General features: G+C 39.3%; 1 long non-coding RNA gene across 3 annotated transcripts in view; it reads left to right on the top strand.

The window, feature by feature from the left end:
• The first annotated feature begins 427 nt into the window (after nt 1–427).
• The window catches only part of LOC143840683 (uncharacterized), a 35,042-nt gene continuing 22,969 nt past the window's right edge, over nt 428–12,500 (top strand). For 2 of the 3 annotated variants that reach the window (XR_013232311.1, XR_013232313.1), the window contains exons 1-3: nt 428–527; nt 4,446–4,508; nt 7,782–7,966. This is a non-coding gene — a long non-coding RNA (uncharacterized LOC143840683). The remainder of the gene's footprint in view (nt 528–4,445; nt 4,509–7,781; nt 7,967–12,500) is intronic. The other variant, XR_013232312.1, reaches the window with a different exon arrangement.

Here is a 12,500-nt window from a genome sequence, read left to right as displayed (position 1 = left end):
ATCAGTTATCTGGATGAGGGGGTGGAGGGACTACTCCTGAAAGTTGCAGATGACACCGAATTGGGAATAATTGAGAGCAGCCTAGAAAATGACTAGATGACCCAGGAGGTCCCTCCCAACTCTATGATTCTATGATTCTAAGACATAGATAAGAGTTCAGTGAGATCTGGACTTGCTGGAAAAGTGGACAAATCAGAGCAAGATGCAATTCAATAAGAATAAGTACAGAGTTCTACATCTGGGTCACAAAAATGAGAAGCATGCATACTGAATGGGTAACAGTGTGTATGAACAAGATCTTGAGGGACTTAAAGCTAAATATTAGTAGACAGTGTGATGCAACAGTAAAGAATGTATGTATGCAATCTTGGGTTGTATCAGCAGAGGCACTTGTCATAATCGCAAGATGTCATAGTCCCACTATGTACTGCATTAGTCAGACTGTACCTGGAGTAGTGTCCCATCCTGGAGGCCTCACTTCAAAAAGAATGTGGACAAAATTAAGAAGGTGCAGAGGAGAGTGACAAGTATGATCCTGTGAAATTAACTAGATTTAGAGTGCATAAATGGCCAAAGGTTCCATGGCAGAGTAAGGATTAGATCCTGGGTTCTTCCTGGTCCTTATCTGAAACAATAACCACTACACTGCACTGGCTATTTTGGAATTGCGGAGTGGCTGGTGTTGACTAGTAGCTAGTAGTGAGACTCAGGTGAGCCATGCATATAGCATGTTGGTTGGTAGCAAGTTATTAAAGCTAAAACAGCCTTGGAAAGAACACCTTTACTGACAGAAGGTTGTCACAACAATTGTAGTTGTCTAGCAACTACCACCAAGGACAGATGCTGTTTCTATATTTTGGAGAGTTTTAACCCACCCCCCCATGTATTTTTAAATATTTCAGATTTTTCTGAAAAGTTGTTGATTTTTTAGGTTTGTAGAAAGATACATCTTCTCGTTCATTGCAAATTTGGCCACACTGTGACAATTAGCTACATTAACCAGTGGGGACCCATAAGAATGTCACAGGGAAAATGTTCCAGCTTTCTCCTCTGGCTTCTGACACATGCCAGCCACCTTTCTCAACCTTTTTCTCCCACTGCCATCTCTTCCACCCATTTTCCCTCTTCCCTCTTCAATACCATGATTCTTCTCCCCAATAAATCTCAGCACTGATCCCCCTTCCCTCTTACCTTCCTACTGCTATGTCTTTCTTCAGACTGTCTCCATCCACCTGTCTTCTTGCCACTGTGCTCATCCATTCACTTCTCTCCTCACTGTGATGCCTGCCCATCCCTCTCCTCACCATTCTGTCCTCACACCTCCCTTCATCATTGTACCCCACCCTTATCCTCAACACTGTTTATGCACCCCTTTCTTGCCAACCTGCTGACTCACCTGATCTGCCTACCTGTTTGTTGCTCAAGTCTCTTCATGTGTCTGTTTGTACACACCCTCCTTGCCATCACACCAGCCTACCTACCTCACCTTGTTGCTCTGTCTTCCCATCCCCCCACCCCTGTCCTTATGGTTTTGCCTGCCCATCTCAGCTCTTTGTCATTTTTGCCCACCTCTCTCCTTGCCATTCTGCCCAGTCATCCATCTCTATGTTTGCTGCAAGTCCCAGACAGTTAGATAATCCTCCTCACCATCCCACATTATGCTTCCTTTGTTCTTTGTTTTCATGACAGCATAGGCCCCTTAGACTCCATGAAAGCATTTAATGTTTCAGCTGCTTAGACATGAGCCTGCCAGGGGCAATGGAGGAGGAAGAAGCACTGTTGCTGCTTCTTTTGTAACCAACCCAACCAATGCTTGTCTTTCAGCTTTGTGGTTGTGTTTCCACCTCAGAAAAAAAGAGAAAGCGAGATGAAGGCAGCTGCAATTCCCAAACAGGTGTGTTGTGTTAAAACACACAAGCACTGTTGTTTGGAGGGGATTTTGGCACTACTACTCATTTTCTCTCAGGTTTCCATTTTTTCTGCAAATCTCAATGATCTGCCAAGGTGGCAGAAAAATGTCCATAGTTTGTACATGGCCCCAATTCATCTATCCACTCCTGTCATTATAATGGCTATGATTGGATTGTTTCATATGGTTTTGTTTTATTATTGCTGTTTTCATTATTGTTTTTTTTTCATTTTCATAATTCTGTTTCATTATTGCTTCCAATTGATTTCAATGGAAGATCCACCTCCTTGGGCCTGTGCTTTTGTGGTTTTCCATTCAAATTGGACAAACCTCAGAGTAACTGTATTCCTCTAAGATGCATATACTACCAAATTTCAGACAGAATCCAATGGTATCTCTTTTTGAGGCAATAGAAAGTATTCATTTTTAACATTTAAGACTATGGGAGGATTGATAGGAAATATTTCAAACATGGACAGCAGAATTCAAGCGAGGAAATTAGGCACAGCAGCCACTTAGCTTGAAGGATAGTAGTGCAAGGAAGTGGCAGGCTGACAAGTCAATGGCATTTGGTGGTACAAGGAAGGTATGGCATGTCAGCAGGCAAGCAAGAGGAGGACCCTGAGTTAGCTAGGCTTAGACAAGGGATAAGATTTGGAGCAGGCAAGTAAGTCAGCATAGGCACAAGGGAAAATTTGGTTCACCCAGGCAGGCATTGGGAGGAAAACAGAAGGCAAAGTCCTACCCCATATACTTCACAACTGAAATACTTCACACATGTATGTAATACTATAGGCTGCATTCAGTCAAGAATGCCCAAAGCCTCTCTCTTCCTACTTTCCTTAAGGAACATGCTTTGTGGAAACATGCTTTGACTGCCTTGTAAAAGTGAAACCAGTAAGACTCAGAAAGGCAAGACTGTAACAATAACAAAAAAAGAGCAACAATACCCACTTTTTATTATAATGTATTCAAATGGTATTATGATAATTATGAAAACACCTAATTTTTGTAATTATTTTAGTTAATAAAGAAAAAACAAAGCTAGTTGATAGAATTTGATTATCCTCCTCAACCTATAATGGTAATAAGAATCAATGCCCATTATTTTCAATCTCTACTTGTAAACTTCTAGAAACCCTGGCTAGAAACAGAACATTTGCCTAAACTGACTCAATTTGATTAATCAGGGCAGTTCTTTTCTTTTTTTCTGTGTAGAGGATTAAGGATTTGAAAATTCAAAAGGATTCATATTTGCAAACTCAGCCTTCGGACGTACCCTTGAAACCATTAGATAGTCAACCAACAAGAACAGTTTACACCTGAACATGAATGGCAAAAAACATCCAACAGAGTCATACCCTCTTAAATTGATTGAAATACATCAACCCATGTTTAGAAGGGTGTAACTCTGTTTAGGATAGCATGCTCGTTTCTTTCACGCAGGGTTAATGTGTGCTAGCTAGAGTACTTTAAAATGTATGTCTTCAATAATAGGTGCTATGGAAATACTTGTATGTAATTATGCAATTTAAAAATAGCTGTAGCACCACCAAGAATCTGGCAAAAGTATTAGCCTCCTACTCCCCCTGCTGGATCATGAAATATATTCCTAATTAATATGTAAAAATAATTATTTAATCTAGCTATTTTCAATGTTTAGATGTTTAATTAGAGATATTTATAAATATAATCCTGTTCTCATTTTATATTTGTGTAACTGATAATATATTAAACACTGTTTCTCTTTTGAATTCACTGAAGAGATGTTGCTGAATGTTCCTTACGCAGAGATTGTTGAAGGAAAAAGTTCAAGTGCAATGTACCATTGAATAGTTCTGGCATTTAGAATATCTGATAAATTGACATAGCATTATATACGGAGAGCATCTGAGAGCACTCTGGGGTAATCCAGCAGATCATCCAAGTGTTTGTGAATTGCCCCATGAAGTAGTTTTCAGGAATGTGTTATTAACTAATGGCTATAACTAATCAGGTCAACTAATATTGAGGAAGTATTATAAAATGTGAAATGGTGGTTCTAATCCATTTTAGTCGGTAAGGGAGGGGGAAAATCCAGCAAATGGATTTAATCCAGATTCATTCATACAGAAAAAGGAATTGGTAGTAAAGCTGAGCCTCTATGCAAGCTCATACTCAGAATAGTACTGCTGTTTTGACTTCATTTTAATTATATTATAATTAATTCATTATTTTAAAGAAAGGGAATTTATAAACCTGGATTTCTGAGTTACTAAGTGAAATAGATACAGGCAAGGACTTTATATAACCTGTCCTTCATTCCAGTTCAATCTTGTAGAATTGTTCTTCAGTGATACTCGAGTCCTTGAACAAAAATATATTTGGATAGGATGACTGAGGAGGTGGTGACGGAATAATCCTAGATGTAGCTAGATGATTTTTGTACTTGATTAATTTTTGGTTTTGATTTTTGGGTTTTGAAATGAAGAACTCTGGCTCTTATGGTTGACTTTTATTACTATTTATAAAGATATTCTATCATATTTATCTGCAGAGTGTGCCGCCAAAAACAATCCTCTGTGGGGACACAAGAAGGAGCAGGGCAAGAGCAGAAAAGGTATGAGCATTTTATACCTGCTGTAAAACAACTCCACTAGTTCTTTCTAGTCTCAATTTAAGGTGTTGGTTCTCATTTTTAAAACCCTTCACAGTCTAAAATAGATTTATTTTGAAGTCTACCTGTCCTCATATGAACTGCAAGCTTGGTACAGTTTTCTCACCAGCTCCTACTCACACTTCCTAGAAGAATTTGAACCTCTTTAATATGAGATGTCTCCAGTGCCTGGAAAGGAGGTGAGAAGGACATCATATTTAATTACTTTTAGGGAAAGTTTTTTAATGGAAGCATACAGAAGCAAATGAAGAAACTTCTGCTTAGTTGAGCTTCATATGTTAACCAGATATTTGGAACAGGCTGGGCATCCCTCCTACCTCTTAATTTTGACCCCAAAGTGTTAATATTAAATAATATCTGGGGGTGCACTATATTCCTAATGTTAAACAATTACCAGCCTCATTTAGAACTAAACTCTTACTTAATTCATGACAGAGATATTGAGATATTTAGATTCCAGTGCTGCAGATAGAAATGAATGCATTATTCAGGAATAGTTGAGGAATGTACTTAATCTTCGAGCATTACCAAAACCAAAATACAAGCATAGTTTGTACAGTTTATATCAAAAAGCTCAAACAATAACCATTGGCAGTTTCTCTTAAAATCAAAACTGCAATTTTGCATATTTCTATTCACTCATACGGTTGTTTTAGTGCCTTAAGATCTATTGATTGAAAATGGAAAGCAATGATGGTGGTGGAAAATACCATCAAGCTACAGTAGACTTTTGGCAACCTCAGTGTGTTTTCAAGGCATGAGGTAGCTTGCCATTGCCTGCCTCTGTGTTGTGACCGTGAACTTCTTTGTGTTCTCCCATCCAAACATTAACCAGGGACACTCCTGTTTTGAGGTTTGACAAGATCGATCTAACCTGGGCCATCCAGCTCAAGGCTAAACAATGATAAGCAAGCATATTTCTCAATGGGACTGCTCATTTGTGAAGCATCAATAATAAGTTCTCCTCCCCCCAAAGGTATTGCTTCAAGCATTAGGCACACACTTAAGCCTTTTACAGAATTTTCAGTGAACCTGTGGGAAGCAGTAAAGAATGCAGACAAACATTAGGGATGTCAGGTTGCCACAAATGTGCTGTCATGCCTGCAGTGAGAAATATTAGCAAGCAGGCAGAATCCTGTAGTGAATAAAATAAAAATGTTATTCATGATAACATTGAAAATTAAATAGATGCGACATTTTGCTTTTATCACATTACAAATTATTTAATTTAAGGAAATCAGTGTGTTATTTTGGTTTAATTGTTGCTTAGGGGGAAATAAGAAGAGAAAATATGACACATTTACATATTTAGATTTTGAGATTATATATAGCAGACATGTCACTATAATGTTATTGTTACTGAAAATGCTCAGCAAATCGTCAGCTGATAGAAACAACATCCATTTAATAAAATGACCATACCACAGAGCATTACTGTAAATTCTATATCATTTTAAATAATATCACTGCTCCGTGATCCTAATCTGTAACCATAATTCCTTGTTAACCTTTTTAAAAGCTTCCAATCAATGCCCATACTTCTTACCTCTTCATACCACTTTTGCTTGGTCAACAATTTTTTTAACTAACTAAGTATATTAATTTAAAAGGCCACAAAGAACTGGTGTCAGATGATGCAAATCTTGTAAATGACATTACAACAGTCTATCTAGGTTTTAAAATAAACTCCATTAAGTCTTTTTAGTAGGCTTGCCTTAATAGGTAATCTGTATGAACCTAATCAATTACTTTTCTGAAGAGGGTTTCACAGATGCAATGCTAAAACTAGGGAGTACAGACTACTAACCTCATCACCCAGGAAGGTGGGTTAGGGAGCAAAACGTGTCCTAAGGGTTTTCATGACAGGAGAGATATGATCCAGCTGCCATGTAAAGCAAGTGGCATCCATAGACTTCAGTGTAAGAGAGCTTGAAGTTGAAAAATGTCCTCACCTGTGATTTATTACACTAGGTGCAGATGGAATATACAATCACTTCTTGAAACATGGTAATAAAAGTGGTGCACCACAAAATGAACCTACCTTTATACATTATGATCAGCCAATGAAAATAAACTGCTACCCTGGATCTAAACAAAATAAGACAATTGCATCTGCATGGCAGTTTCAATAACCACCTAAACAGTTTATAGGTACTAGACTTGCATAGATTTCACATTGCATATTTATATAAAATCATGCTTCTTTTAATACATGATAGATGGGGAGACAATTCTATGGAGTGCTTTATCAACTCTCAGTAGGATACCCAGTATAATCTCAGTCATTCTGACAAGAAATGCATCATTAAAATATGTATAGCTATATACAGATGCAGAAGAAATTGGACTAGAGAAATGACCAACCTAATAGCATCATATATCAGCATCTGACCTGATGGAAACCCTTAAAAATATTTATGGACTCTAAAATCAGCTATTATGCCAGTAGATCAGCTATGGAGATTTTCTGGGCCTATTTTAAATAATGTATCTTCCACATAAACCATATCTTTATTAATCCAGCCAGCTGCCTATTCGATATAATCTCTAAACACATTTCTAGATTCATTATTTTTTATTGTGAGGAGAAATAACAGTTAAACTAATGTGACTATGTTCTGGTCACTTCCTGTATGTGGCTGACTCTTTGACTGCATGCAATCATCAACCCCTTTAACTCCAGCATCAATCATATTTTGTAGCTTCATGCAGTTCACAAGCTCAGCCTGCAAAACTACTTTTCAGGATCAGGATCAATGAAAATCACCTAAGGATTAGAAAGTTCATTCCCAGAAGCTTCACAATTTACATTACTGATTCAGTCAAGGGATGTGTGTTTCAAACTCGTGTTTCAAATGTGTTTCAAAGTTCCAAATGAGACTTCTGGTCCCTTAAGGAATTTGGCCATTCTTTGGGAATTCTTTGTAATGCTCCTGGTTCATGGATATGGTGTGGAAGCATAAGTGACATTAGAGATTTACTGAGACTGTACCCTCCCGGGCAAATTGCTCTGGGAAGGGAGCTGGAGGAAGAAAGAGGCTGATCAGTTCTGTCCACAGCCAGTTTGTGGTGTTAGTTTCTTTCTTTCTGGATACTGAGACAGAAAGGGATGTGTGAGATGAACATGATGAAACCTCCTTCCAGACAACTCCATTGCAGAATAAACATAATCTCAATATGCACCAAATGTGTTTTAACCTCACTTATATCCGGTAGATAGGCAGAATGAAAGACAGACATATTTTTCCGCATGAAGACTAAAGGCTGGGCCAGTGCATGAAAATTAACGCACCCACCCCTGCCAACGAGAAGCATAGTGGAACCTCTCTGTCCCGGCTGCCTTGTGTGGAGGCAGTAATCCAGGGTGGGGAAAATCTTCCTCCGTCTTCACCTGGGAAGAGGTGAGGCAAATGTTCTAAGCTGCTTTGGATAAATTAGGCAGATAAATATTTGAGTGTTATTGCACAGAAAACCTGATTCGTTTCTCTGTCAATTTCTGATTCATATATGAATCATATTGGAGACATTCTTTTCTTTAAAAAATTGAACAATGAACATTTTTTAAAAGAATAATGAGAAATAAAGAAAGAGAACCAGCAAGTAAGAGGAATGGACTTCAGACTAACACACTTAGAATGTGGGAAGGTCTCACTTGAAAGAGACAAGAGCAGATTATTTATTTATGCAGAATTAATTGAGGAGTAGGATGACTGATTTTGTTAGTGAAAGTGATTATAAAACAGTTTATTTATAACAACCTAATCATTCAAGAGTGAAAATGCTCAACTGCTATTGAAGCTCTTTAAATTAATATTTTTTTTCTCTCTCTCTTTTCTAATTTGCATTCCAACCAGGAGTATAATTTTTAAGTGATCTTGCTGTAATAAAAATATCGCAGTTAAGTTTCTTTGACATGTTCATAGTTCTTGTGTGGTCTTATGGACTGCTGTATCTTTGCTACATGATTCATTTTTGTTGTGTATTAAATCATCTGTTAAAAATCACCATAGGATTCTGATGAGTGTGTGCAGTACCTAAAATATGTCAGCTAATACTATAAGATCTGTGACTTTCATTTCAAATTTACTAGCCATTGTGGTGGCAGCACTGAATTTAAAAATATGGCCAAAAATTTCTTAAAGCACTAACAAGACATAAACAAAAATATGAAGGAGCTGTTTTTTTACACTTGGCTTTTTACTATGCAAAGGAGTCTCAAAGCAGCTCACAATTGCCTATCCTTCCTCTCCCCAAAACAGACAAGCTGTGAGGCAGGTAAGACTGAGAGAGCTCTGAGAGAACTATGATGGCCCAAGGTCATCCAGCTGGCTGCATGTGGGGAATGGAGGGAATGGAGACAAATCCAGTTCTCCAGATTAGAGTCTTCCCCTCTTAATCACTATTCTAAGATGAACCACTATGCCAAGAAGGCAATTGAGAGAAGCCCCCAAAGAAATGACAGGGATTATGACTCCTGTGTAAATTTAGAAGGCTTAATAATATAATGAGATTCATCTTAGCTTGGAATCTGTCAGCTGCTATTTTTTAAGTAGGTGATGTCCATCTATGCAGATTCATTATGCTACTTTACATTCTAGAGACTTGGCATTGAAAGTGGACTACATGTGCACCATATAATGCCACTGCAAAATTTGAAGTTAACATAGTGGGTTAATATTAATTTCTCTTCTATCTTCTGAAGCCCCTGGTAGCAAAGAGTTTCTTCTATTGAACACCAAAGAATGAAACAAAGGGTGGGGGGGGGCTTCAGCTCATGAGAAATCAAGATAAACTGTGATTCCTCTCTTGCACAAGCAGAAGAGTGTTCCAATCTCACAAAGGCATCTCTGGATCCAGCCAATAAATCAAAAAAGTGATTTGCTGCTGTAGGATCCAGTGAAATAATATGCTACATTTCACTTTATAACTGTTATGTTATTAATTTAATATCAAAACAGCAGAGCTTTACCAACTGAACAGTGGGAGGAGGGAGAAAGATATCAAAAAAGGTGCTATAGAAAGTAGTTCCTTAATTTTTCCATCTATTTATTTTTATTCATAAGAATAAAGACACTGATTGTAAATCAGGTTTTGAATTGTTCTATAATTGTGCTTTTCAAAGTAGATAATTAAATTGCTATGTCTTTGGGAAAGGTCAACATGTTGGGCTAGCATATATTCATCTCCCCAAGGCATTTGACCTTATTAGCCATGAATCACTGTTTCACTGAACTAAGCCTTTTGGCTTCATCCCACAAACCCTAAATTTATAAAAATGCCATGAGTGTACTACCATTGCTTTGCTGTATTACTAATTAACCCTCATATATCCTGGTATGATGTAACTTTGCTATTAATATTATTGCTACTGTCTGGTTGGAGACAAGATGTGTCATCCTTATTGTCCATTACTCTGCATTTGTAACTATTACACAAAATTATTCCCAGTGAAATAAATATTACTGACTGGGGAAAATATAGACCCCCCTCCATGGGTTATTAACAATGGGTTATTACAACATAATGTAAATATTATGACAATGGTGGTTTGGTTGAATGGCTTTAAAGCAAGCAAGAAAAAGGCTTACTCCTCTCCTACTTGATCTTCATTCAGGTTTGCCATGCAAGAAAGGGGTAGGGCTAGGGAATTATTCCTATTCAATTTACTGGAATACTTGAAGGGCATCTCAGACTCTGAAGAAGGGAATCTCCCTTATACATGATAAGGGTCATTTTGTTACAGGCCAGACCCCTCTTCACTTTGAAGGGCAGTTTGCCTACAAATACCCTTTTCCAAAATCATCTACACATCACATTCACATTGCTCTCCAATCACATTGCCTGGCTGAAATATACAAAATGGATGTCAGTTGTGTTCAAACTGACCAAATTGCACTATCTGCTCCCCAGCAGAAACAAAACTATACATGCAGCCTGGTTGCCATGTTTCCAGGAGCTGCCTAGACTCTTCAGATGAGATCACTGTGAGCCTGAAGGGAGCTGTTAACCTCTGACTCTTTCTCCCCATTCAAAATAACAATGCATATCTAGAGAACAATAGGTTCATAACAAAGTAACAAATGTAATCAATGCTAAAAGCTTCTTCCTTCCCTTTCACCTGGCAGAATTAAATTAGGGGAATCACTAAGAACCTGCCACACCTAGTCAGCACCTTGTCCCACTATCTAGGAGTCTTCAGGAAAACACTGGTGCTTTTATACTCACTTAAGTAATGCAGTCATGGTTTTGTCTCTTTTTCTGAGAAATCCAATAAGGATCAACCCAGGGCTATCAACAGTATCATTCCAACTTTGAGAAACCTCCAGAGTTTTATCCAACATTTTGTCTCAAACCAGACAAGACATGCCATCTAATTTCTTTATCATGTATACGTAATCACTTCAAGTGAATGGTTTTAGGGGCAACAGTAACCAACCATAGCCTCAAGATACAAACCTTGCTGTTCAAATCACACATTAGAACCCTTGTGTTTGTGTGTTTGGATACAATATGTGCATCCCTACATACTTGTAAGCTTCATCTTTTTCCAGAGATGCTGGTCATTTCTCTCACAGACTTTTTCATGTTGAGATGAACATGAAACTCCCCCCCCCCTTATATTCCCTTATCACACCCTCTCAGTCCTGTTTTTCTAATCTTGTATGTGTTATATTTTGATTCAGTGTGCAAGTTTGTTAGTTGCTTTCATTTCCTCCTTTTTAATATAAATAAATTTTGTTTTATTTCTGTGAGAGTTTCTAAGGGAATAACCCTGCTATACACCTGTTGGAGATTCCATTGTTACCTTTCTTGCTGGCTAAATTCACCAACCCAGTCTTATTTGGGTTACAATTTGACCACCCTGACTAAAAATCTGCTGGTGTAGTAATGATATACCTTAGTTACGATTTACTTTCTGGCCTTCAGCCGCAGATAACACTAACTTCTGAACAGGTAGTCCTGCTGTGTGAAACATGGATATTTTTGAGCCTTCTTTATGTTAGACTAGGTATTAAGCCCGCTGTGGCCAAAATACAGCGGGCCCTAGCATGGTGGGTGGGTGGAGGGATGGGACGAAGGAAGGAGGAAAAGGAGAAAGAGAGACCGAAAGACAGAAAGAAAGGGGGGAAGATAGAGACAGAAGAAGAGGGAGATAAACAGGTAGCCAGAAAGAGGCAGCTGGAAGAGAGGGAGGAAGGAAGGAAGGAAGGGAAGAACAAAGGGAATACTGGGAGGAAGGGAAGGATAAAGGGAATGCTGGGAGGAAGGGAGGAGCAGAGTAAAGTAGGTGGCCTTGGGACCTTCTGCTGGGCCCAGGGGGAGGCTCGGCTGCCCCAGGGCCCGGCAGAAGGCTCCGGACGGCAGCGGCAGGCTTTGCGGCCTACTGCTGGGCCCAGGGGGAGGCTCGGCTGCCCCAGGGCCCGGCAGAAGGCTCGGGACGGCGGCGGCAGGCTTTGCGGCCTACTGCCGGGCCCAGGGGCAGGCTTGGCTGTCCCAGGGCCCGGCAGAAGGCTCGGGATGGCGGGGGCTGGCTTTGCGGCCTACTGCCGGGCCCAGGGGCAGGCTCGGCTGCCCCAGGGCCCAGCAGAAGGCTTCGGACGGCGGCGGCAGGCTTTGCGGCCTACTGATTGGGCCCGCCCTATCCCAGACAGGGCCCGCCCTAACTCCTCCCCACTTGCCCTTACTTCTTTATTCCTCCCGCTCCTCTGGAGTGGGGGGGGGGTTAAAGATAGGAATGTTCAAACATTCACCTGTTCAGCTCATTTCCTGTCCACAGATGAAGAACAGAGAGCTGTTTTTTGATGAATGCTTTAATTGTTATGGACTCATTTTTAACTGTTTTGACAATTTGTTCGACAATATTTCTTTGTAAACATGCAGTATAGCACAAGTGGATTTTCATAGTTGTTCTCACACAGTCCAATTGAGTTCTAG

Source organism: Paroedura picta, chromosome 6 (genome assembly GCF_049243985.1).
Source record: "Paroedura picta isolate Pp20150507F chromosome 6, Ppicta_v3.0, whole genome shotgun sequence".
In the NCBI taxonomy this organism is placed as follows: domain Eukaryota; kingdom Metazoa; phylum Chordata; class Lepidosauria; order Squamata; family Gekkonidae; genus Paroedura; species Paroedura picta.
Note: the sequence above shows the minus strand (reverse complement) of the source record. Positions and strands in the feature narration are given on the sequence as shown.